Raw genomic sequence first — 26,302 nt, 5'->3', positions numbered from 1 at the left:
GATTTGAAACCTGGAAAAAATGAAGTGCAATTTTTTTTTTAATGTTTATTTTATTTTTGAGAGAGAGAGAGAGAGAGCAGGGGAGGGACAGAGAGAGGGAGACACAAAACTGGAAGTAGGCCCCAGGCTCCACACTGTCAGCACAGAACCCAACACGGGGCTCGGATTCACAAACCATGAGATCATGACCTGAGCTGAAGTCAGAGGCTTAACCGACTGAGCCACCCAGGCGCTCCTGAAGTGCTATTATAAGGCCGAATATGTTACGTGCCCCTACAACCCTTCCCTTTTTCCATCCAGAGCTTATTAACCTCTACCTCCTCCAGGAAGCCCCTCAGGATTCCATGGGCCCACTCTGGCCCCTTCATAGTTCCCTCTCTGGGACGCATTTTCCCCAAATGGGAAACGATAGAAGGTCTCTTTCAACCATAGAATTACAGGATTCTGTTTTTATTTTTTGAGAGAGCCTTGAATCCTGTGGTCCAGCATCAACGGTGTAGGTCCACCCCATCCAATCTATCACCAACCCCTATACCCTCTCTGACCACTGCTCCTGGCCCCCAGTTACAGCCCCGAACAAGCTGCCATCCTTCCTCCCCTGGATTATGGCGACAACGTCAGTCTTCAAATGGCTGCCTGAGCATCTCCTCACTAACAGCAAGGAGCCTGCTTGGGATTCTCTCTCTCCCTCTCTCTCTGCCCCTCCCCTACTCGTGCCTATGTGTGCCCACATGCTCTCTCTCTCTCAAAAATAAATAAATAAACTTAAAAAAATTGATAAAAATAGAATAGGAGCAGCTGGCTTAGAAGAACATACAACTCTTGATCTCAGGAGGGTTGTGAGTTCAAGCCCCACGCTGGGTGTAGAGGTTACTAAAACAAGCAAACAAACAAACAAATTAAAAAATAAAGTAGAATAAAGACCACGACCCTACATGGCTTCCGTGCTCTCGGACCCCAGCTCATCTTTCTCTCCTGCACTCTGCCCTTACCAGTCCCACTGGCCACATGGCCAGCTCTTTGTCACCTCAGACCTTCACACATGCTGTTCCCTCTGTTGGGGACACTCTTCCCCACTCCTCCCCAGGCTAACTCCCATGTGCCATTTCCACCTCAGGTGCGGTATCTCTTCTTTGGGCAACCGTCAGTTTAAATGGAGTTGCAGGGAACAGAAAGTGAGGTACCCTACTGTAGAGCGCTGAAAAGTGGTCCCCAAAGATATCCATTCCTAATCCTTAGAACCTGTGTTACCTTGTTTAGAAAAAGGGTAACATTTGCAGGTGTGATTAAATTAAGGACCTCGAGACAGGAAGGTTATCCTGGGCAATCTGGTGGGGGGAGCCAGGCCAAATGCAATCACATGTATCCTCATAAGAGAGACACAGGGACAGGTTCATCACATATATAGAGGAGAGGGAACACGAAGATAAAGCAGGGAGAGATGTGAAGATATTGGCCTCGAACACTGGAGTGACATGGCCACAAGCCAAAGAATGCCAGCAGCTCCTGGAAGCTGGAAGAAGCAGGGAACAGATTTTCTTGAAGGGCCTCCAGAGGGAGTGCAGCCCGGTGAACCCCTCGGTTTTGGCCCAGTGATACCGACTTTGGACTTCCAGCCTCCAGGACTGTGAGAGCATAAATACCTGTTGTTTAGGTCACCCAGCCTCTACTAATTTGTTACGGTGACAATAGGCAATGAATACATCTACTCAATATCATTTTTCCCATTCACTCTTTGTACAGAATTTTCATTTCAGTAACGATACCCTGCTCATTTCTTCATTTATCAGCCTCCTTTCCAGCCAGGTGTGGCTATGGGACTATGTTCGGGCCAATACGATATAAGCAGAGGTTGTGTGGATTTCTGTGAAGGCTCCTTAAAAGGGGGATAGAGAACCAATGTGTACCCTTTTGCTCTCCCATCCTCCATGCTTTCCATCTGGAATACAAACGTGAAGGCTGACACTCTAGCAGCCATCTTGGGAACATGAAGTACAACAGAGGCTTCTGTTCCTGAGTTACTGAACCAATACCAGCAGCCACTGCCTTCAGACTGCTCATTATGAGAAGTAAACTCTTATGTGCTTATGCTAGTCTCTTTAAGATGTGTTAGTAACAGCTGTTCACAATCCCCACTGAAAAATCTTTCCTATTTTTCCACCTCATACCATCTATGTAAGTCATCGGAATGTATAATAATACCTGTACTTGTGTGTTTATTTGTTTAATGTCTGCTTCCTCTGCTAAACTGTAATTTCCATGAGGGCGGGGCTCGGGTCTGTTTTGTTCATAGCACAGGACCTGGCACAAAGTCGGTGCTCAGTGGGTATTTGTTGAACGAATGAACAAATGCCTCTCTTAGTGAGGTCCCAGGCATATTATAAGACAAAGACCATGATTCATTCCTCTCTTCTCTTTAGTGCAGCCCTGGGCTGCAAATCAATGTACCTGGAGTCCTGATTAAGTAGAATGGAATACAAAGAATTGAAAATATCTGGGCTCCAGTCTGCCCTGTGGCTTCTTAATAGTAAGTGCTGAATAAAGTTTTATTAAGTGACTCAGGAACAGACTGGCCCTCTGGAGAAAGACAAGGATGTTTAGGGATGGCACTTCAGTGTGGCATATGAGGCCCTGAGAAAGGAGTGTCTGCTGAATCCCCAACCAGCCATCAGATTTGCAGGGCATGCAGAAGCCAACTCTAAGTTCAACCAGGCTGTGCCCATTTCAAATTCCTGGGAGCTGAGGCTCAGATGGGGACAGGGACTTGCCTGAGGTCACTTGGGGTGGTAGCAGAGTCAGATAAGGCTGCTCAGCTTCCAATCCAGCCCTTCTCCCTGTTTAGTGTTCTCTGTACCCTGTCATCTTCTAGATGATAAGACAAAGGGAAAGGAGGTGTGCATGACTGGGGCTTCCCCGGTCCCAGCTAGAACATCAGCAAACAATCTTCCCGTTCACAGATGTCATTGCTGAGGCACCATGAGGCTGCGGGTCCTGCACCACAAAGAGTTTGCAGAGGCTAGAAACCCAGACCAGAAGTACCCACTGTGGAGCTTTTCCCACACTGGCATCCTGTCTCTTGACCAGGGCTATAGCAAGTGTCACCACCCAGGCTGGGGGCAAATGGCGGCATTCCTCCCGGTGTTCTCAAGCTCCAACCTCAAGGCTGGCAGGTTTAGGATAGACTGTTCACACTTTCTTCACATGTTAGCAATTCAAGGTTCCCAGCCTGAGAAATCTGCTTGGCTGACCATGACTGTCCTTCAGGTGAAGAAAAGGAAAGCCAAGAGCATCCCAGGGTCTAGTCCAGGGTGACATAGCAATCAACCATGGTGGAACCAGGGCCAAGGTCTGACATGTGTCTCTTGGCCAGTGTTCAGCCACCTGCGGTTTAGCAGTGACCTCTAACAGGGCAGGCAGAGGAGGGGAGACACAGCCCTGGTGAAAAAGAATGATGTGTTTTAGCAAGTTTAAGGTCGAGCGTTTCTCCCTCCACAAAAGTAGCCAGTGCCTTGTACTCCCAGAGCCGTTCTCAAACTTTCTAATCTCAGGACCCGTTTATACTCTTAAAAATTGATGACCCCAAAGATCTTCTTTTTTGTGGTCATTATATCTATCAACATTCACTGTATCAAAAATTAAAACATATATAATAAATATTGATTAATATAAAAATAACAATACACATTCTAATATAGAACCTATTTTATGAAAAATAACCTTATTTTTGAAAAAAAATTGTGAAGAGTAGCATTGTTTTACACTTTTCCAAATCTCTTTAAAGTTTGGCTTAAAAGGAGACAGCTGGGTTCTCATACTTGTTTCTGTATTCAGTCTGTTGTGAGATATCGTGACACGTAGCCTCTGGAAAACTCTATTGTACACTCATGAAAGAATGAGAGTAAAAAGCCAAGTAATACATTGGTCTTAGAGTGCAAACAATTTTGACCTCATGGATCCCAAGGGTCTTGGGGAACTTAGGGGTCCCTGGACCATACTTTAGAACCAGTGGTCAGCACTCTGTGAGGTGCTTCCTGTTGTCATTTCCATTTTATGGATGAGCAAAATAAGGCTCAGAGATGTTATGAGGCTCGCTCAAAGGCACATAGCCAGTAACAGTCGTATCAACCCAAGATAATCGGCTCTAGGGAAGTGTGTTCCTAACAGCAGCATCGCACTCCAGCCCATGTTGTAGGAGGAATGTGATCAGGAAGGAGCCAGAGGTTCTGGGGTACCCCAAGAAGGGAGAGGTAGTGTGGTTGTCGAGATTCTGGACTTGGAAACAGTGCCTGGACCCGCATCCTGGCTATGCCCTGTATGTGCTGGGTGACCAGGGACAAAGTGCTCAACCCCTCTGAACCTCACATAGTCCCTCTGTGAAATGTGATGATATGATATTTACATCACAGGGTCATTGGGAGGATTAAATGTTAATTTATGCAAATTACAACAGTGCTCAGTAAATGTCGTATATAGTTCACATCTTTTAGATGGCATAGATTTGTGAGCAGGGCCATGGACGTGGTTTCACTGAAGCTGGAGGCAGGGGTTGGGGGGCAGGTGCAGATATAGCACAGGTCCTGAAGGGAGGGCCAAGGGAGGGAGAAGACACGTGGCCTGGAGGGCAGAGGAGGGGCTTCCAGACTAGGAGCACATCACTCTCAGGTGGTGGGCGGTGGGCACAGATGCCCAGGGACTCTGGGCGTGTAAGCCAGCAGTGACCTGCAGTGTGACAGGAGAGCCGGCCTCACCTGCCCCAGGGCACAGAGGCCAGATCCCCAGGGTCAGCAGCCTGGTCACTGGGACCTAGACCAGACCTCCAATATCCCTCCTGGAAAAGCCACCAGACCACCTCCTCTCCTGACCGCCTTTAGGGGGTGAAGCCCCCAGCTCCCTGTTTCTCCCGGCATCCCAGCCCTAGAAAATCGTCTAAACCACAGTCAGAGGATCCTGAGAACCATCTTGCCACACTGCTCCCTTTTCCTTTTGGCAGGTGAAGAACCTGGGCCCCAGAGACGTAGCTGGACCACTCGCACCACACAGCAAGTTGGGGACAAAAGGCCCAGGCCACTTGGCATCTGATTCTGGTTGTATGCACTGAGCCACCCCTCCTCCCTTGCTCAGCAGGGACTCAGGCCCATGTGCTGTTGTGTGACCTCAGGCAAGATGCTTAACCTCTCTGTGCCTCAGTTTCCTTAACTATAGAATGGAAATAACAATTTTACTTCCTTCATTGGGGTATTGTGTGGATTAAAGTAAGTCGATTGACACAAAACACTTAGAACACTACCTAGCTTTCAATACTGGTAGTCAACACTGTGACCACATCACCGTCATCACCATCATCATCATCGAGGTCTTGAACATCGTTAGGGGATACACTGGGGGTGTTCCTTGTTTGAGGCCCTGGGGACAGATGGGTAAGCACAGAATTGTGTTCTGTCTTCTCCTGCCTGCAGACTGATTCACAGGGTGATTTGGGGCACATTGTTCACTATGCCTGGGCCTCTGTGTCCCCAGCTGGACTGGAGGGGGAGCTTTATTTCTTATAAAATTTCTATTGTGCCTCTAGTGCCATGGCTTTTCTCTGGCAATACTGACCATAAAAATGTGCACGACTACTCCCTGCAGTATCATTTATAAGGCAAGAGTAAACATTTAGAAACCGTCTCTGTCCCCTTCCTCATTGGAGTTTTAAACACGGGGGAATAATAGCCCCAAACTGAAAGTAATCCAGATGTCCCACAGCAGGTGCACAGATATTAAAAACTGAGACAACCACATGAAGGAATGTTCCTCAGCAATGAGAAGCAGTCACCTCCTGGTAACACAACAATGTGGGTGAAGCTCAAAAACACTGGATGGGGTGAAGAAGCCCCAAAGAGTGCCTACTGTATGAATCCATTGAAACAAAATTCCGGAAAAAGGAAAGCTAAGCTATAGGGGCAGGAAACAGTCTAGGGGTTGCCTGGGGCAAGATGTGGGGGCAAAGGATTGACTACAAAGGGGCATGAAAGAACTTCTGGGGTAACATAAATAGTCTGGATTTTGATTATGGTGATGGTTACATGACTATATAATTAAAAAAATTTTTTTAATGTTTATTTTTCAGAGAGAGAGAGAGAGACAGAGAGTAAGCGGGGGTGGGACACAGAGAGAGACAGACAGATAGACAGACAGATAGACAGAATCCAAAGCAGGCTCCAGGCTCTGAGCTGTCAGCAGAGAGCCCGATGTGGGACTTGAACCCATAAATCACGAGATCATGACCTGAGCCGAAGTCGGACACTTAACCGACTGAGCCACCCAGGTGCCCCATGACTATATAATTTTTGAAAGTCATTGAACTGTACTCTTGAAACGAGTATATTTTATTGTATGCAACTTATACCATAATAAAATTGATTAAAAAACAAAATGATGGTTCACACACACAAAGAAAGCTCTGGATTTGTCACAACGAGAGGGCTACAACTTTGGCATCAGCATGGAAAGACGTCCATGTTTTGTTGTTGAATGAAAAATAAAGGCAAATTATGTGACAGTCCTGTTGACACTGACATTTGTTGAGAGCTCACTGCAGGCCAGGCCCAGGCTAAGAGCCTCACCTGCATTACTTTGTTAAACCTCGACAATGTCCATATGAGGTTTTACAGAAGAGAAAACTGAGGTCCAAAGAGATGAGGCCACGCGGGACTCTAGGTATGAAGCCAAGGAGCCACACTGTTGGGACCTGGGACACACTCTGAGCCACCACACTGAGCTCTATGGTATGATTTCAGTATAGCCAATAACTGGCAATGTTAGTCTATGCACAGGCAAAATCTGCAAGGGTGATCCCAATCTGGGCCCACGGGTTACGTCTGGGAGGTGCACTTATAGGTACTTTCACTTTCAAAACTATTTCTGTTGAGTTTACTGTAGCTTGCCTAAATTACTTTCCCAATCAGAGAAAGCAGTATAGATTTAAAAAAAAAAATTACTGAAAACATTCCTGTCCTGTATCTCATCTGCTCAGGATCCCGGCACCGTCTCCTCACTGCTCTCTCTCCTAGACGGGGCCACATGCCTGCCCAGAGCCCCAAGGCCCACTGATAAAGACTGGGGCACACTGAGACCCGTATCAGGCCTGAGCAGCCCTTTGCAGTCCCATCCATCTGGTCCCCCCAGGGAGGGTGGGCCCTGTTCCAGAAATCAGCAGGCTCCGTGGCCCTGGAGATAACAGGAGCTTGGTGGTAAGGACCAGCAGGGTGAGGGTCTACAGCAGGGGGATGGGGTGGTGAGTCAGAAGTGTGAGCAGGCTTCTCCCCACTGGGCAGACGAAGCTGCTGAGACCCATAGAAGGTGTGACCTGCTTGGTCTGTATGGCCCCGGCTCTGTCCGCTGTGTGGCTCTGGGCACATTTCATGCCCTCTCTGATCCTCAGGTTCCCTTGCGATCCTTTGGTTCCAGCTTGGTCCTCTTTTAGGAAGTAACCTGGGCCCTGAAACCAGTCTTGAGAGTCCCTAGTGTGTAGGCAGAGAGCAGGATGCACATGACGTCCTCGGCCCCCAGCTTCAACTCCAAGTGGACGCGTGGAGGCTCAAAGGCGCTCTTAGGACGCTGAACGCATGCGCACATGCCTGTCTGCGTGTACCCACATCCGCAGGCCCCAAGGACAACGAGCAGGGCCACCCTGGGCCAGGCCAAGGTTTGTTTACATGTCCAAAGGTCAGATGCTGCCTGCCAGGGAGGGCCTCAGCTGGTGAGAGTCTGCAGCTGTGTGCCCAGGACACAGATAACATGTGCCCCGGGGAGGGGCGGGCAGCCCCAGGAGAGGGTGGGACAAGAGTGACACCCAGGCTTCCCTCCCTGGGAGCGCCTGCTGGTTCTGCTGCTGTGGGCCCTGCCTGGGGAGTCTCCACCTCCCCTGCGTGCCTACAAGCCCCCGGGACCACTTAGCTTGGTTTCCCTGAGCCTATGCCGGCTCTGTACTGCTCACCACTTCTTTGACACCACTGGGTGTATTCACCTCGTGGAGCCTCAGTTTCTTCATCTGTAAAATGGGGATAATCATGGCTCTTTCCTGATAGGGGGCAGAGTGGAGCCCTGGGGCTAAGGCCTGATTGTGCCAGGTGAGTGGGAGGGGCTTCACCCAGGGGTCTCTAATGTTAGGGATAGCTCCACATTCTGGAAACCCCCTCTGCACTGTAAGGAGGCTTAGGGGTCTCCGTCTGCACCTGAAGTCACAGGATGGGGCCTAGAAGTCCTGCCTGTCCCTTTCCACCTTCTTCCCAGTGGTATTTCCCAACTGCCTGCAGTTCTACCTCCCCCCCCCCCCCCCCCCCCCCCCCCCCCGCCCCGGGCACCCATTCATCCCTCTCATAGCCACTGCCCTTAAGCAATCTCTCAGCTTATGTCAACAAAAGCACAAATGTAACCTAGTGGGCTTGTAGTCTGGCTGTGGAGATGGGATTTGTACACAGCAACTTAAAAAAGACTGGAAGCTAGGGGCACCTGAGTGGCTCAGTCGGTTGAGCGTCCGACTTCGGCTCAGGTCACGATCTCACAGTCTGTGAGTTTGAGCCCCGCGTCGGGCTCTGTGCTGACAGCTCGGAGCCTGGAGCCTGCTTCCGATTCTGTGTCTCCCTCTCTCTCTGACCCTCCCCCATTCATGCTCTGTCTCTCTCTGTCTCAAAAATAAATAAACGTTAAAAAAAAAAATTAAAAAAATAAAAAATAAAAAAAAGACTGGCAGCTTTTCAATGCGTCTGTGCCCTGTGCACACACAGGGGGTATGCGTTCAGCCTGAGTGTCTGCCTGGGAGGGGACACTTTCTTCTCTCATCTCTCCCCCTGGGACATTCCTTTTTTTTTTTTTTTTTTTTTTTAATTTTTTTTTTCAACGTTTTTTATTTATTTTTGCGACAGAGAGAGACAGAGCATGAACGGGGGAGGGGCAGAGAGAGAGGGAGACACAGAATCTGAAACAGGCTCCAGGCTCCGAGCCATCAGCCCAGAGCCCGACGCGGGGCTCGAACTCACGGACCGCGAGATCGTGACCTGGCTGAAGTCGGACGCTTAACCGACTGCGCCACCCAGGCGCCCCTGGGACATTCCTTTTTTAAAGTTTATTTATTTATTTTGAGAGCGAGAAGGAGCAGGAGGGACAGAGAGAGAGAGGGAGAGAGACAATTCCAAGCAGGCTCCATGCTGCCAGCCAAAGCCTGACGCGGGGCTCAAACTCACGAACTGTGAGATCATGACCTGAGCCGAAATTAAGAAAAGGACGCTTAACCGACTGAGCCACCCAGGCACTCCCGCTGGGACATTCTTGCTTCCCCAAACTCTCACTACCCACCTCAAGGAAGAAGGATGCTGAAATATATACCAAAAAATAATTTGTATTAAATCGGCAAAAAGTGTGAGCACTGATCACCAGCAGGGCTGGAGAGACAGACTTCCCCCTCACTGTGGATGAGAATGATAGTGGGCACACCCCCCCAGGTGGGTGATTAGCATCTCTCTCAACACACAACCACACACATGACCAACAACCCATGGGTCACCTTCCTGGGAATCAATGGAACAGAAATGCTACCACAGGCTCATCTGTTCATGCATGTTTGTGAAAGCTTTTTTTTTTTTTTTTTTTTTTTTTTTTGCGGGAGGGAGCGGGTAAAAGCATAACCATATTGGAAGTATTTCAAATGACTGTCCACAGAGGTTGATTATCTAGACATTGTGTGATCCAACCACGCTATGGAAAAGTAAAGCATGGACTCCCTTGGAAATGTTTCCAAAATTCACTGCCGGTGAGAGAAGCAAGTTGAAGAACATGCAAAAACAGAACTCTGAAAAACACATGTAAAACAAAACTATTCTCTCCCTTTCTTTTTGAAAACAATTTTTTTTTTAACATTTATTCATTTTTTGAGAGACAGCATGAGTAGGGGAGGGGCAGAGAGAGAGGGAGACACAGAATCTGAAGCAGGCCCCAGGCTGTCAGCACAGAGCCCGACGTGGGGCTCGAACTCACTCATGAGCGGTGAGATCATGACCTGAGCCGAAGTTGGATGCTTAACCAACTGAGCCACCCAGGCACCGCAACTCTCTCCCCTTATTAACAAGTCGCATATATGGCAACTCAAGTCTATTGGCATGGGAAAGTTCTGGAAGGAGTCACGCCAAATGATTAACCTAATGCATGCCATTTTCTAGCTGTGTGACCTTGGGAAGTGACTTAGCCTCTTTCCTCTTCCTGAAAGTTGGTAATAACAAACCTCACAGGGTTGTGAGGAGCTTTAATGTAATTATTATAAATCCTTTGGCACATAACAAGCAGTCCATAAATATTTAGGGAAATAAAGCAGGAATCCATTTTCAGCGGAACTAATTTATTCTCAGGAGTCAACTTCCAGCTCAGTTTCAGTGCTCGAGGCTGGTCTGCCTGCCTTTGCTGTCACCTAGCGGTCACAGTAAGAAAGCACACACTGGAGCGCTTTCTGCTCCCTTCCTGCCTTTATTCGTTGTGGAGAATAGAGCACCCTGTCTCTCCACAACCCAAGTCCCTCTGCGTTCCTCCAGGGCCTGCAAAGCGTCAGGCACTCCTGTGCCTTGGGGTTGGAGACTGGCAGACTCCGGAATGGTCCCAGGGCCTCTCTGAGTCTTGGTTTTCTCATCTCAAGAAGGGGAGTAGTAACAGCTTACTTCATACCTTTGTAAGGATAAAACGCAATAATGCATGTAAAGCACTTAACACTGGCCCTGACACAAAAGAACATCCTAGAAATGGTAATTATTGGTATTTACACACTTATCTCCTTACTGCTTAGGAGAGCTGTATTACACCCATTTCACAGATGAGGAGCTCGAGACTCAGAAAAGTCGAGGTAACTTGCCCGCAGCCACTTGGCTAAGAGAGCACCAGCCAAGATGAGACTGCAGGCCTGCCCAGGAGCTGCCTCCCCACCCTTAGGCTACCATTTCACATGCTCATCTGCAAAGGAGTTGTAGGGAGCAGTTTCTTACCACCACTCGTGCCCGAAGTTTGGATCGCACCTACCAGGAACATTAAAAAAAATATACTGAGATATATACTGACCGTTGCTGTCTAACAAACTGCTTTACAACCGATTTTGTGTCCTAGATGTTCCTGTCTTCTCATCCGAGTCCGGGCCCGCAGCTGGCCGTAGTAATCTGAAGGGAACTAACTGGGGAGCTACCTTCTTCCAAGGTCATGTGGCTGCTAGCAAGATTTACTCTCAAGGATTGTTGGACTGATGTCTTCCCAGCTGTTGGCCAGAGGCCACCCTCAGTTCCTCAGTTCCACGCATCAATGTCTCCTGTGTGGGAGTTTGCTTCATCAAAGCGTGCAAGCCGGGTGTGGAAGCAAGAGCAGGGTGGAAGTCACGATCTTTTGTAGCCTGATCGTGGAAGTGATTATTGCCGTGTTCTATTTGTTAGAAGTGAGTCACTGGGCCCAGCCCATCCTGCACAAAAGGAGAGTACACAGGGGCTTGAATACCAGGAAGAGGGGATCACAGGGGGCCATTCTAGAACCTTTCTGCCTGCCACACCAGTCGCCAACTTTTAATTTTGCCAGAGAAGAACACTTAGAAAATCAACTCCCACCTCTGGTTACCATAACTTCATAAATGAAATAGACCTTTTTACAATCTGTCTAGATACAAAGAGATAATTTCATAATAAGGGGCAGTCCCTTGTGGGTGAATAAATGTAGCCTCGTGCAAAATGCCCGCATGGTCCTCAGTTTTCTCCCTCTGCAGAGCTCTGGTGTCTGGCTTAGCACCAGGAACCTCCTCTCCTGCCTGAAGCAGGATAACACAGCAGCTGGTGGGTGGAGTTAAGAGAGGAGGGGGTGGGTTGGCCTGAGCATGGCTGGGGCCCACACAGTGCCTAGCACTGCCCCCCCCCCCCAAGCTGGTTGGCTGAATGAATGAATACATCAGTGAGAAACTTCATGGGGACGTGTCACTTTTACCCCCAACTCTCAGACAAGGAAACCCAGCCTTGTAAGGCTAAGTGACAGCTGGGCCTAAGCCTTCAGGGCTAGAAAGGACATTATATTTGCAGGGTGCTCTATTCTCCACAAATCCCTTCTGCACCCATTAGCTAAGCTGATAGTCTCAATGCCCCTGGTTGTGGGAAGAAGTTTGCCATTTCCCATGTTAGCACTGAGCAAACAGGTTCAGAGAGGTTAAGCACCTTGCATGGACCCGGAGAGGGCTGAGGGAGGTTTAAAAAAAAAAAAAAAAAGCAGCAAGGGTTACTGAGCAGGGAGGGTCCAGCAGGGGTCATTTGACCAGTCTCCCAGGTCGGGAGTCAGTTATAGGGGGGGCAACTCTGGGGCCACGAGCCATCTTTATTCCTCCAAAGTTGGGCCAGAGGTGGCTCTGTGGCAGGTGGCACCAGGGTACCACAGAGTCACATGGCCCCAATGCAAAGGCAAGAGACCCTAGAACAAGCAGCCAAGTTAGCCTCAGAAACTCAGAACTTTTTCCACTTCCCCTTTACTTGGGCCAAAGCTGCCCCATCCCAGCCCCCCAGCCCAGTCCCCAGGGTGCCCCTGCTGCACAGGGTGCTGCTTGCCCACTTGGCCTGTTCCACTGCATATTCCCTGGTTTAGTTATGCCTTCCCTTCTTGAGGAGCACCCCCCTGGGGCTTCTCTCTGCACCCCCCACCCGAGCACGTGACCAGTGACATCACTGGAGTGAAATGGCCACCCTCGTCTGGTCTTTATTGTACCCAGGAATATCCACTCTCAACCCACATACAAAATCCCGAGATTGGATGCTACGGTCACCCCTTTTCACAACAGAAAAAAGCCCCAGGAACCAAAAGGTTGGTGAACATGGTCGAATCACACAGCAAGTATTTGGTGCCACAGCTGAAAGGTGGAAAGGCCACATTTAAAAATCCTCATCCCTGCATGCAAGGCACTGGGCTAACACTTTTATAGACAACACATTATCTCAATTGCCAGCACAAGGGGGCCACTATCATTAAATCCATTTTACCCACGAAGAAATTAAAGTTTAGCTAGGCCAAGTGACCTGCCCAAGCACGTCAGGGAGGAACGGGGATGGAACCCGCGGCCGGCCCTCTTCTGCAGAACATTCCACTGCCTGCAAAACTGTGGGCAGATGCATATGGTTACTAGACTCTTAGGAGTCAGGTCCTGCTTTTCAGTTCTTCTTTGGTGGTTGTTATCTTTGTTTCCCTGACTGTGTGCTGCAGGCTAAGGATGTAACTCTAGAGTCGCCATTGTAAAGGCAATTAGATAACTTTAATGAAGAATGCCAAACAAAAAAAATCTGACTTATGGCAAGATATATCATGATTAGCCATAGAAGATGTCAACTTTTTCCAGCTTATAAGTGCAAAGCAATACAATCAAAACACCACTGAGGTCTTCTGCAGAATTTAATACACTTATTCTAGAACGACATGGAAGAGGAAACAACAGTCAAGAAATTCGCGAAACTGGAAGACGCAGAAGGAACACGTCTCCTATCAGATAGCCAGACTTAGTATAAAGGCTTTTTATCTATAATTAAGAGAGTACTGCTCTGGGAATACATATTAAGAAAAAGCATCAGGAAAACCAGTCTTATCTCACCACTTTGGTCATGAAAGAAACCCAAGTGAAAACAAAGTCACCTTTTATACCCATCAGACTGCCAAGGATGAAGAATGACAATTTTCAGGATTGGGGACACGTGAGAAATCAGACACTCTCTACACTGATGTCTGCACGTGTAGGTAGGGGGATTGAGAATGAGTCAAACGTTCCTGGGAAGGGGTTTGGTAATATATATCAAAATGCAATGTGCCACGCTCCTTGACCCAGAGGATCCCCCTCCAGAATTTGTCCTTATGTCATGAATGATGTCTCTTAACGGCATTGTTTACAATAGGAAGATGTTGGAAGCTGCTTCAATGTCCATCAATAAGAGATTGGTCAAATAAATCGTGGTATGCCCATACAACACAAGTATCACAAAAGATTAAAAACGAAAGTATAGACCAACAGCACTGACAAAGATGATTGAGTAAATAACAAAGATTGCCTTGACCCCACCGCTCAGAAATAACTACTGGTAAACATTTTGTTTATATTTTCCCAGCCTTTTTTCCATGCATGCACACATGTTATTGAAAGAAATGGAATCATACGATATGTATTACTTTGTAACTAGCAATTTAAATACATATTGAATACTGTGATTCTTTCCAAAGGCATAATTTTATACTAAAAAGGCTACTTTCATTAATTTTTAATTTCACAAAGTGCATTCTCATGTAACAATGCAAACATTACAGGTAAAGCAAAATTTCTGTCTCTTCCTCCTCAGAAATCACGGCGTTGGGTGTGCATTTCTGCAGATCTTCCCCCAAACTTTTCAGGCTACTCATACTCATATATATGCACATGTAAACATGGAGTTATGTGTTTATATTATTTCATAACTTGGTTTAGTAAATTAGCAGTATGATTTGGAACTCTGCGAGGAACCAGATACATTTTACTATTTTATTTGTTGGCTCGTACTCCATTTCCTTATTGGTGGCCATTTAATAGTAAAAAAACGAAAAGATAAACAAGAAACAAACAAAGCCTATAAAGCAAGGGTGAGGAAGGGCGGGAGATCTCGAAGAGGAAAATAGACGAGGAGTCTTCCAGGTTAATGAGATTTTTAGAGCTCCCTTGATTTCCACTAGAGGGAGACAAAGCCACACGGACGAGAAGTCTCCTCATGTGCCTTAACCGTAGCCTTTCCCGATTTTCCATCATTTTCTAGCCCCCTCCTCCCACCATGCCAGCTTTTCAAACGCGCCATCACTTTCTCAGAATTGGGGGCTACGAGTCTTCGCAGGGCGTTCGCCCTGCCCTGTTCATGCACATTCATCCAAACTCTAGAGAGCCCGCCCGGAGGAGCAGCCGAGGCTAGCAGATGTGCGGTCCAAGCGCGCGTGGCGAGTCTCGGGCCCAAAAGATGCGCGCAAATTCTAGGACCCTAACCTCCAGGTCCCCAGCATCACGCTTTGGGATTTATCGCCCCCTCGTGGCGGGATTTGTTAGCGCGCCCTGCTCTCGGCCGCGAGCGCTCGGAACTGGTACAGCAGGTGTCACCAGCCCGCAAACAACTGAGGTCACGGTGATCGTGGCGCTCCCAACACACCGGCTCTGAGAAATCCCCCCCCCCCAACTTTCCAGGGCTCCCCAAAGTGGAGGTGCAGGGACAGGGGAGATACAGAACTCCACCTGCCAAGCATGGTGGAGCTTCCCCTGTCTTAGAGAGTACGGTTTGTCATCACACATTTAATTTACACTTTTTGCACGTGCCCAGCTCCGTGCTGAGACTATGGGTGTGTGTCTGTTGGGGAGGGGAAGTACGAAATAAGATCAGATCCCATCTCTGTCCTCCACCTCTCCAGCTTGCCGGCCCTCTGATCCCGGGCCTGGGGGACGAACCCAGCCCCACCCCCTCCCCTGCCCTCCCCTTAAGGGGACAGAGAGCAGCAGCAAGTCCTCTGAGAGGTGTCCTGGGAGAGCGGAAATAGCTCTGGGCAGGGAGCCTGCAGGCTGGTTCTCCCCCAGCCTGGCAGTTCCTTGCTGTGGGACTTGTTTTGGTCTGGCCCCCTGGTGGTTCTCTGTCTCTGCCTCCCTGGGAGAGCCTCTCAAACTTTCACCCCCGGAGTTGCTGCTTACCTGGGTGATCAGCCCTGGAAGCAGCTGTGGTGCCTCCTTGGACTCAGTGTTGAGCTGGCTCCTTCTCCCAGGGGGCATCTGTTCAGGGAGGGAAGGGGGAGGAAGGCCAGAACCTGTGTCCCTGCCATTCTGAGCGAAACCCGGGAACCTGGGCCAGGTCACCCCTCGGTGGGGTCACCCCCACCCCTCCCCAGGCTGACGGGCTTCCTCCTCCAGCCATGAGTAGTTCTTTCTCGGTGCTTCAGCTCCCAGCTTAAACTAATTTTCTGAATTAGAGGCCGACATTTAAAAATAAGGAGAGTTACCTCCAAATTCCCAGCTTCTTGTGAAAGACTCAAGGTTCTGCCTCCATTGGCCTGACTTCCTCCAGGTGGGGCTGAGCAGAGGCTGCCTGTCGCAGGTGTGGACTCTGGCTGCTGGTTTGCTGTGGGCCGCCCAGCCCTGGACACCCGCCCACAGGAGCTGCCTGGCCCTGTGAGCGCCGGGGCCCCTGGTCTGGGGCCCCTGGTCTGGGCAGGAGACATCCCTGGGCAGAGGCAGTGTCTGTTTCCCTAGTGCCCAGCACTGGGGTCTGGAGCATGGTGGGAACACAGTAACTACGAGTTGAATAAATGAATGAATCAACACGTGTTTCTGACATTAAATCTCACATCCCTCACCCAGGCATTCAGGGCCTCCTTGATCCTGTCCCAAACTACCAATGACGATGACAGTGGTGGAGTTGGTGTGCACGATAGCAGTCCCCCGTGTGTGACTTTGTAGCCCTTTACAAAGCCCCACTTAACTCCTGTCAGCAGCCCTTTGGGGTCTGTTCTATTTCCTCCCATTTCTCAAATGAGGAAAGCAAGGCTCAGAATGGTGAAGCGATCTGCGCGGGATCATGGGACTCTCTCAAGGCGCCTCCTAGCATGCAGCTTCCCAGCACTCCTCCTTCCGGATTTCCGGCTGTGGCCACAAGCTGCCTGAGGAGGTTCTGATGTGCCAGCACATTTGGGATCCTTGCCTGTTAGAAGCACTGCCCTCAAGGACCCAAATAGGGGCCCTGGGAAACCCTCTGTCCCACCAGGGACCTGGGAGCCTTCAAGCAGAGATAGGACATTCATCTACTTGTTAACTCATCCATTCACAAGGCCCTATGCTGGGCACTCAACAGTGAGCAGAGCAGACCCCGCCCCTGCCTTGGAAACTTAGAACCTAGTGGGGGAGTCAGAAAGTAACCAATATACAATACAAAATGTGCTCTGAAGGAAAAATGTGGAGACGCATGAGAAGGGATCAGAAAGTCCAGCTCCTGCGGGGGGCAGCAGGGAAGCTGAGCTCTGAGGGAGAAGTGGGAGCTGGGGAGATCCCCTCCACAGGCTGGGGTGTATGGGTAGGACATTTGGAGTACAGGGAGGAGGGCACAGAGGATGGTGTGCTCCCTGTCGTTCATACTGGCTTTCTGACATCTTGAGCAAGTCATGTCCAGTCTCTGGGCCTCACTCTCTGTACCTGTGAAATGGGTGCGATGAGCGATGTGAGGAGATCGGACAAGACTTTGTCATCTCTTATCTGTGTACAAAGGGAATCAAGCTGGGGAGGGGCTGCCTTTGTGCCTGTCCCCTCTTTCCTGGCTGGAAAAGGCTTAGCGTACTCCAGGACGAAATCGGGCAGCTTCTCCAGTTATCACCATAAATCTCTCCCTGGGGCGCCTGGGTGGCGCAGTCGGTTAAGCGTCCGACTTCAGCCAGGTCACGATCTCGCGGTCCGTGAGTTCGAGCCCCGCGTCGGGCTCTGGGCTGATGGCTCAGAGCCTGGAGCCTGTTTCCGATTCTGTGTCTCCCTCTCTCTCTGCCCCTCCCCCGTTCATGCTCTGTCTCTCTCTGTCCCAAAAATAAAAAAAAAAAAAAAAAAAAAAAAAAAACACGTTGAAATCTCTCCCTGACCTTGGGATGTTGATTAGCACTCCCAGACAGGGAGTTCACTCTGGTTTTCTTTCAGCACCTGGAAGGCTGTGCCCACGCATCTCTACCCCACTGAGAAGGCGTAGGCCAGGCTCAGGGTGTTGCCCTCACCCAGGCCTGGGAGAAACCCTGGCCACTCCCAAGCCCCTCCTGACATTTATGAGGTGCTGCTGAAGGGGGGGCCCTCCCCAAACCCCGAAGGAATGTTAATTGGCTGAAGCTGTTGCCTATGCACCCACTGGGGCCCGAGTTATTACTGTTTTATTTTTATTTGTGTCTTCCCAGAGGTGCCTGGGTTGGGCTGAGCGGCTGGCCGCCTCTCCACAGTGGAGCCAGAGATGGGAAGGGGCTAGGGGTGTGGTGGGGACACAGAGGACCCTCAACTTATCCCCGACTCCCACCCAGCTTCCTCCTCTTGTTGGGGTCTCAACTCAGGGACACGGTGAAGAGAAAGTTCTGAAAGGGAATGAAACGCAGAGCTGACAGCACAGTTTTGGGGTCATACCCACAAGGGTACACAAGCTGGCTCTACACTCCTTGGTTTGTGTGGCCCCAGAAGGTATAACCTGTCTTATATAATAATACTGAGCTTTCCTTGTGCTGTCCTGAGGAATAAAGGAGAAAAGGAGGATACTCAGCACACAGTGGTTACAATGATCATAAGAAAGGCCATCTGGGGAGAGGGCAAGTGTAAAGACAGAATACTGAGTGAGTCACAGCTGGATAGACCCTTCCGGAGCAGCTGTCTTACTGTCCAGATGCAGAAACTAGCCGATCTAGGGAAGGAGATGTGTGTGGAGTCCTTTGCAGCAGACATGAACCTGGGGCCCAGGTCTTTCTTCAACGTCCACTAGAGTCTGAGGGAGTCTGAACCCGGGGAAGGGGGTTCTGACTCCCTTTGACAAAATGGCTCCACTGGCTTCTCCCAAGAGGGTGCTCTACGGGGTAGGCATGTAGAGGGTCTTGGCTTGAATTTGCCAAAAAGATCCCTCATTTCAAACCCTCAACCCGTTTCTAGATCAGAGAGATGCTCTTTTGCCATCACAGACTGGCTCCCTTTCTTCCTCCCTTCCTTTCTCCTTCTGCCTTTCTCTTCCTTCCTTCCTCCTCCCTCCCTCCAACCTTCCTTTCCCAGCTTACTCACTAATTATTTCATCCATTTACTCACTACATGTTGGGTGCTGTGGTAGGCCCTTTCCTCCATCATTTCTCAGCCTGTAAATAACTGTGCTGAGCTTCTGATTACAAAAATCTGACTCAATTTTTAAATTTCTCATATAATGACATGCTAGAGCTAGGCAGTCTATGACGGAGGTGGCTGTTCCAGAATATCATCAATAACCTAGGATTGTTTTGCTCCACCAAAACAATCTTTAGGCTTCCTTCCTTGAGGTAACCTCATGGTCCAAGATGGCTGTTGGAACTCTAGCCATCACATCTGAGTTCTGGAGTTCTATACAAGAAAAAGGGTAAAAGGCACACTTCTCATCCTACTCAGTTGTCTTTCAAGCTTGGAAGTCCTTCCTACCCAGTGACTTTTGCTTTAATCTTGTTGGTCTTCTCGGTCTGCAAAGGAGATCAGGAAATTCAGTTGAGAGAACAGATAATGGAGGTAGGACGTGAGCAGTTTTTTCCACAACTCCCAATGACCTTTGTCTCCTGGGACCTTGGGAATACCTTGTCTCCTGTACCTTCCCCAGCAGTGAACAGCTGTCCCCGTAAGCAAAGCTGAGGTCTCCCCTTCATTTCCTTGTTCTTCCCCAAGTTGTCTCCAAGTTGTGTTCTGGAAGGGGAAACCACAACTGTTAGACACGTTCTGGAAGGGTTAAAAGACAACTGAAAATTCTGTACTATACGTCACTTTTATTTGCTCTCCAACAGCGTAAAAGTCTTAACATTTGTATCAAGACTGAAAATCAAAGGAAGGAAAGATCGTGCCTGCCATCTCACAGACATGTCAACCCTGCTGAACACAGTCGCCCGTGTCCCTGCACCCATTTTAGCGTCGCTTCCCTCAGGTCTGGCAGCTCCCTGGCATTCGCTTTACATTCCAGATGATTTTTGCTAGCAGTTCATTGCATTAGCCCTGCCTAATCGAAATCCTTCCAAACACTAACCCTGTCAGTCCTCAGAATACTTCTGGGGCCGTAAATATGAGTTTCTTCATGTTATAGGAAAGAAACGGAAGCTCAGGAATTATACTAGCTATACTACTACGACGACTACTAAGAATAACTGTAATTTATTGAGCACACAGTATGTATCAGACCAGGGGCTAAGCCCTTTTCATGCATCCCTCCAGTCTATACTTACTTGGGGGTCCGTTACGTCAGGCGCTGGGCTGGGAGCTGGTGATAGGATGGTAAATTAAACAGAACACGACCACCTGGAGCTTACAGCTGGGGCGTGGGCTTGGGAAGGGACACAGGAAATAAGCAAGTCAACAGGTGTGATTGCAAGCTGGGGAGGCACTGGGGCACAACAGAGAACACTTCCTTTCTGGAAGTGGCATTGAGTCAGACCCAGAGAGATCTGCCTCTCGATCTGATAAACTAGGAAACCGGGGCTCAGACAGACAAAGTATGTGGCCAAGGGTCACCGAGCTAGTTAGCGGAGGTGCCTGGACCTCAGGTTGCTCCCAATGGTTGGCACCTGCTCTGTGCCTGGTCTTTGGGACCCCACAGGCCCCCCCTCTATCCCTACACTGAGTGCTTCATCTTGCCACTCACAAGTAGGCTGCAAAGTCAGGACTGGGGCTTGGACTCTGACTCCCCACCCAGTGCTATGTTTTTTCCTCAAGATCTAGCCAGGAGCCCTCTGGGCAGGGGGCAGCTCAGGGACCCTAGTGACCTACAAGGGTGCCCGAGGTGAACTTCTCAAACATCAGGTGGTGCTGACATGACTGCAAATTCTAGATGCCATCGTAACAACAGCTTCACAATAATGACTGAATAACAACTTACTTAGGAAGTTTAACCCAAACCAGCCCTCATTTAATTAGGGGTATCATCAAAATCAGCTCTGGTTCCCCCCTAGTCTTTGGGCCAATTTTGTGCGTGTGAGAGTGGGTGGGGCAGAGAGTCTGTGGGGGTCTTCCATCAGCCTGTGTGGCTCTCAGATGGGAAACGTTCCCACCAGGAACGCAGGCTCCCAGGAGGGGCGTGGCTGAGCACCCCTTGTCCCTGGGACCCCCCATTTTGGGGTTTACAGCATTCACCTTGCCTGAAGCCTGTGTCTTAGTGCTCCTACTGCATGATGCCTGAGTTCCTGGACAAGGAGTAGAGCTCACCTTTCTCTCGGGGGGGGGGGGTGGGGCTCAAAGTCAATGCCCCCTATTTGTTTTCACTTGTGAACATTTCCAAACCCTACACAAAAGCAGAGAGTACGGTCGGCCCCCGTGTGCCATCGCTCAGCTTCAACAACTGCCCACACGTATCCATCTCTCATCCTTCTCCTCCTTTACCGTCTTCTGTGCAGAGTGTCGTATAGCAGATCTCAGGAGTCGTGTCTCTCGCTTCTAAATGCCTCAGTATGCGTCTCATAAAACAGAGAAACAATTTCTTCTGTAATCACAAAGCGATTATTACACTCGCCAAAATTAAAATTATCCCAATATTCAAGAAATGTATTTACAGTTGGCTTATGCAAATGAAGTGCCAAACAAGGTCTACTTGCCACGCTTATTAATTTCTCTTAAATGTTTTTATTTTATTTATTGATTTATTATTATTTTTTTAATGTTTTTAAAAGCCCTTAAAATATACCACAGTTTCCTTTCCTCCATCCCTCAATCGTCATGACACTGATTTGAATCTAACTCATTTCGACAGATATTTATTGAGTGCTTGACTGCTTTACACCAGGCACTGGGCTAAATGTTTTGCTACTATTAACAATGACTACCCTGTCTTTAGTCTTACTGTGTGCCAGGCTTTGTGTTAGCGTTTTGTATATTTTGTGTCAGATTCCCCTGAGGTAGATATTGTTGTCTCTATTTCCTTCCTTCCTCCCTTCCTTCCTCCCTCTTCCTTCCTTCCTCCTTCCTTCCTTCCTCCCTTCATCCTTCCTTCCTTTTCTTCCTTCCTCCTTCCTTCCTTCCTCCTTCCTTCCTTCCTCCCTTCATCCTTCCTTCCTTTTCTTCCTTCCTCCTTCCTTCCTTCCTCCTTCATTCCTTTCTCCCTTCCTTCCTCCTTCCTTCCTTCCTCCCTTCACCCTCCCTTCCTTTTCTTCCTTCCTCCTTCATTCCTTCCTCCCTTTCCCTGCCCCCTCCCCCTTCCTTCCTTCCTTCCTTCCTTCCTTCCTTCCTTCCTTCTTCCTTGTAGTTGAAGTGCCAAGAAAGCAGGGGAGCAAGTAACCTGCCCAAGGTTACACAACTAGGAAGCAATAGAACTAGGTTTTATTTTTTGAAGTTTAATGAGAGAGAGAGAGGGAGAGAGAGAGAGCAAGCAGGGGAGGATCAGAGAAACAGGGAGAGAGAGAGAATCTTAAGCAGGCTCTGCACTGTCAGCATAGAGTCTGATGCGGGGCTCGAACTCACCAACTGTGAGATCATGACCTGAGCTGAAATCAAGAGTCCGATGCTTAACCCATTGAGCCACCCAGGTGCCCCCAGAACTGGGTTTTAAACAAAGCACTGATGGCTCCAGAGTTATCCTTTCCCTGCTTCCCATGATGCAGATAGAGAGACTGCATCCTCAGTCAGAGGGAATTGGGGAGGATGCTTGTGGAGAAGGGCTCGTGAAGGGCTCCCCAAGGGCCAGGATGAAAGACTATGTCTTTAACTGTGATTAGCTGGATTAAATTCTACTTCCCGAGACCATGTGAAATGTGACTTAAAAAAGGGAGAACGAGATGGGAAAGGTGAAACACTGAACTCATTTTATCCTAAAGTGACTGTCTATATACATATGGTTATTTGTTCTATTCAGGTCACATGTAAACTGGGAGTTGGATAGTGGGTCAGAGCATGGAGCTTTATAACAAAGTTCACTCTGTGAATTAGCCCAATTCTTTGAGCTGTGAAGGACAGAAACCCAACTGTAATGGGCTTAAGCAAAAATTATTTATTGGCTCAGTTCACTGAAAAGCCGGGGAGTGGTGGTGGTGGAGGGCGGACCATAACTTCAGGCACAGCTAGGTCCAGAGGACCAACAAAGTGAGCATCATTATAGTGCACTGAAAAGCCAGGGAGTGGTGGTGGTGGAGGCTGGGCAATAGCTTCAGGCACAGCTAGGTCCAGAGGACCAACATGTGAGGAGCATCATCATACACCAGGCACTAAGGCAAACTCTTTACAGTGACCCTCATACTGTCTTCCCAAATAAGCAGCATCACTTTCCCATTCTACAGTTGAAGAAACTGAAGTTCAGGGAGATTAAGTGACTTCCCCAAGGTCAATGCAACTAGCAGGTTGTAGAATCAAGACTTGAATCCAGTTCTGTCTGGAATTTGTCTGATTCCAAAGCTGGACCTTTTGCTACTAGGCAAACCCTGGCTCCCTGACTAATAGAAGTCCCCATGACTGTGCTAGAGGCACTACAATAGCCCATGGCAAGTCCTGCTTAACAGATCTGCATGGTGACCACAAGGATCTGCCTCCAAATCCAGTTTCTTATGTCCCTAGCCTGTGGGAAACATAAACATTCTAAAGCAGCCATTTCCTAACCTCTGCTAACTATGGCACTTTTCTTTATTTTTTAGGGGCATTATGTTCTAGGGGATACAAAGGGGCTTGTGGGCAAACTATTCATCTGCTGATACATCCAACCAATATTTCTTGAGCACCTACTGTGTACCAGGTGCCTGAGCTAAGTGAGCTCTGTGTTGAAACTCACATCGGCCTCAATTACCATTGCCCCCACCTTACAGAAGACAGAGAAGTGGGAACTTGCCCAGGGTTGCATGACTGGTGAAGGGCAGAACTGCAGTTTAAACCCAGGTAGTCTGACTCTAGAGCCTGTGTATTCTGTTTGAAGAACTGAATAATGTAGTGAGACAATGTAGTAAGAAAGATGGAGACATGAAAGACAGTTGTGAAAAGGAAACAGTCATGAAGAGAGGGGTGGTGAAGTCAGCTGGGAGATGGCCACACTCTGTCACGCTGTGCAGCAATTAAACAGAATGTGTGTGTATGGATGTGCAGATGATCTCCTAAGTATGCTATTGGAGAAAAATCAAGTTGCAGAACAATATACACAGTATGATAGCACTTATGTAAAACAAAATATTGTAATCTAAATGCACTGAAACACTTTGGGGGAAAAATGCCGCCAAACAGAAGATTAAAATTACAGATTTCCATTGTCAAAAAACTAAAAATAGAACTACCCTACGACCCAGCAATTGCACTACTAGGCATTTATCCACGGGATACAGGTGTGCTGTTTCGAAGGGACACATGCACCCCCATGTTTATAGCAGCACTATCAACAATAGCCAAAGTATGGAAAGAGCCCAAATGTCCATCGATGGATGAATGGATAAAGAAAATGGATGATGGATGTATGGATGTAGGGACACACACACACAATGGAGTATTACTTGGCAACCAAAAAGAATGAAATCTTGCTATTTGCAACTATGTGGATGGAACTAGAGGGTATTATGCTAAGTGAAATTAGTCAGAGAAAGATAAGCATCATATGACTTCACTCATCTGAGGACTTTAAGAGACAAAACAGATGAACATAAGGGAAGGGAAACAAAAATAATATAAAATCATGGAGGGGGACAAAACAGAAGAGACTCATAAATATGGAGAACAAACTGAGGGTTGCTAGAGGGGTGGTGGAAGGGGGGATGAGCTAAATGGGTAAGGTGCACTAAAGAATCTACTCCTCAAATCATTGTTGCAGTATGCTAATTTGGATGTAAATTTTAAAAAATAAAAAATAAAATTAAAAAAAAATTACAGATTTCCAGGGGTGCCTGGTGACTCAGTTGGTTAAGCATTCGACTCTTGATTTTGGCTCAGGTCATGATCTCATGGTTCAGTTTGAGCCCCACATGCTGACAGTGTGGAGCCTGCTTGGGATTCTCTCCCTCCCTCTCTCTCTGTCCTCCCTTGCTCACGCACGTGTGCGCATGTTTCTTCTCTCTCTAAAAATAAACAAACAAACATCTAAATAAATGCAGATTTCCAGACCTCGCTACAGCCTCTATAGAGGTGGGCCTGTGAACAAGCATTTTGAAAGGTTCTTCAGATACATTTTTTTTTTCAACACACAAAATTCAATTGTATTTCTATACACTGGCATGGAAAAGATGAAAAGGAGATTAAGAAAAACAACTCTGCTTACAAAGGCATCATAAAGAATAAAATACCAGGAATAAATTTAACAAAAATGTAAAACATCATTGAAAGAAATTGAAGACCGAAGTGGAAAGACATCCTATGTTTGTGGGTAATACGCTCCCAAATTATTTGCAAATTTGATGCAATTCCTACAAAATCTATCTACAAATTCAATGCAATTCCTACAAAGTCAAAGCTGGAGTCTTTTCAGAAATTGACAAGTTGACCTTAAAATTCATATGGAAACATTAGGGACCCAGAACAGCCAAAACAATCTTGAAAAGTACAAAGTTGGAGGATTCATGCTTGCTGATTTTAAAATTTACTAGCTATAGTAAAAGCAGTGTGGTACTGGGATAAAGATAGACATTTCCCCAGAAAAACAAAACAAAACATGCAAATGACCAATAAACACATGAAAAGATGCTCAACATCATTTAGTCACCAGGAAATGCAAATCAAAACAATGCAAATGAGATTTCACTTCCCACACAGTAGGATGACTGTAATCAAAGACAAGTGTTGGAGGGGGTCCTGACCCTTGATTTTGGCTCAGGTCACAATCTCTCAGTTCATGGGTTCGAGCCCTGCATCAGACATCCGTGCTGATGATGCAGAGCCTCCTTGGGATTCTCTCTCTCCCTCCCTCTCTCTCTCTCTCTCTCTGTCCCTCTCCCACTGGTGCTGTCTCTATCTCTCTCAAAATAAGTAAATAAACATTAAAAAAAACGGGGCACCCCAGGTGGCTCAGGCAGTTAAGCCTCCAACTTTGGCTCAGGTCATGATCTCACCATTCGTGAGTTCGAGCCCCACGTAGGGCTCTGTGCTGACAGCTCAGAGCCTGGAGCCTGCTTCAGATTCTGTGTCTCCCTCTCTCTCTGTTCCTCCACAACTCATGCTCTGTCTCTCTCTTTCTCAAAAATAAGCATTAAAAAATATAAATAAAAAAAAAAAACAAGTGTTGGAGAGGGTGTGGAGAAACTAGAACCCTCTAATAGTGCTGATGGGAATGAGAAGTGGTGCAGCCTCTGTGGAAAAGCTTGACGGATCCTCAAAAATTTAAACATAGAATTACCATAGGATAAAGCAATTCTATTTCTGGGTAGATACCCAGAAGAAGTGAAAGCAGGGACTCCAACAGATATTTGTATACCCATGTTCACAGCAGCATTATTCACAATAATCAAAAGGTGGAGGCAACTCAAATATCCATCAGTGGACAAGCAGATAAATATTATGACGTACAGCCATACAATGGACTATTATTCAGCAATAAAAAGAAGCTTTGTACCAATACAGGCTATAACACGATGAGCCTTGAAAACATTATGATAAATGAAAGAAGCCAGACAC

The 26,302-nt window shown here is 47.9% G+C and overlaps 1 long non-coding RNA gene across 1 annotated transcript in view; it reads left to right on the top strand.

Annotated features, from left to right (window-relative positions):
- The window catches only part of LOC132680893 (uncharacterized), a 66,688-nt gene extending 52,462 nt beyond the window's left edge, over positions 1–14,226 (top strand). Inside the window, exon 2 of the long non-coding RNA XR_009610748.2 lies at positions 11,125–14,226. This is a non-coding gene — a long non-coding RNA (uncharacterized LOC132680893). The remainder of the gene's footprint in view (positions 1–11,124) is intronic.
- Positions 14,227–26,302: the final 12,076 nt, after the last annotated feature.

The sequence above is a fragment of the Panthera onca genome, chromosome A1, assembly GCF_046562875.1.
Source record: "Panthera onca isolate mPanOnc1 chromosome A1, mPanOnc1 haplotype 2, whole genome shotgun sequence".
Taxonomy (NCBI): Eukaryota; Metazoa; Chordata; class Mammalia; order Carnivora; family Felidae; genus Panthera; species Panthera onca.
The sequence above is the reverse complement of the archived record's forward strand: the minus strand, read 5'-3'. Positions and strand labels throughout refer to the sequence as shown.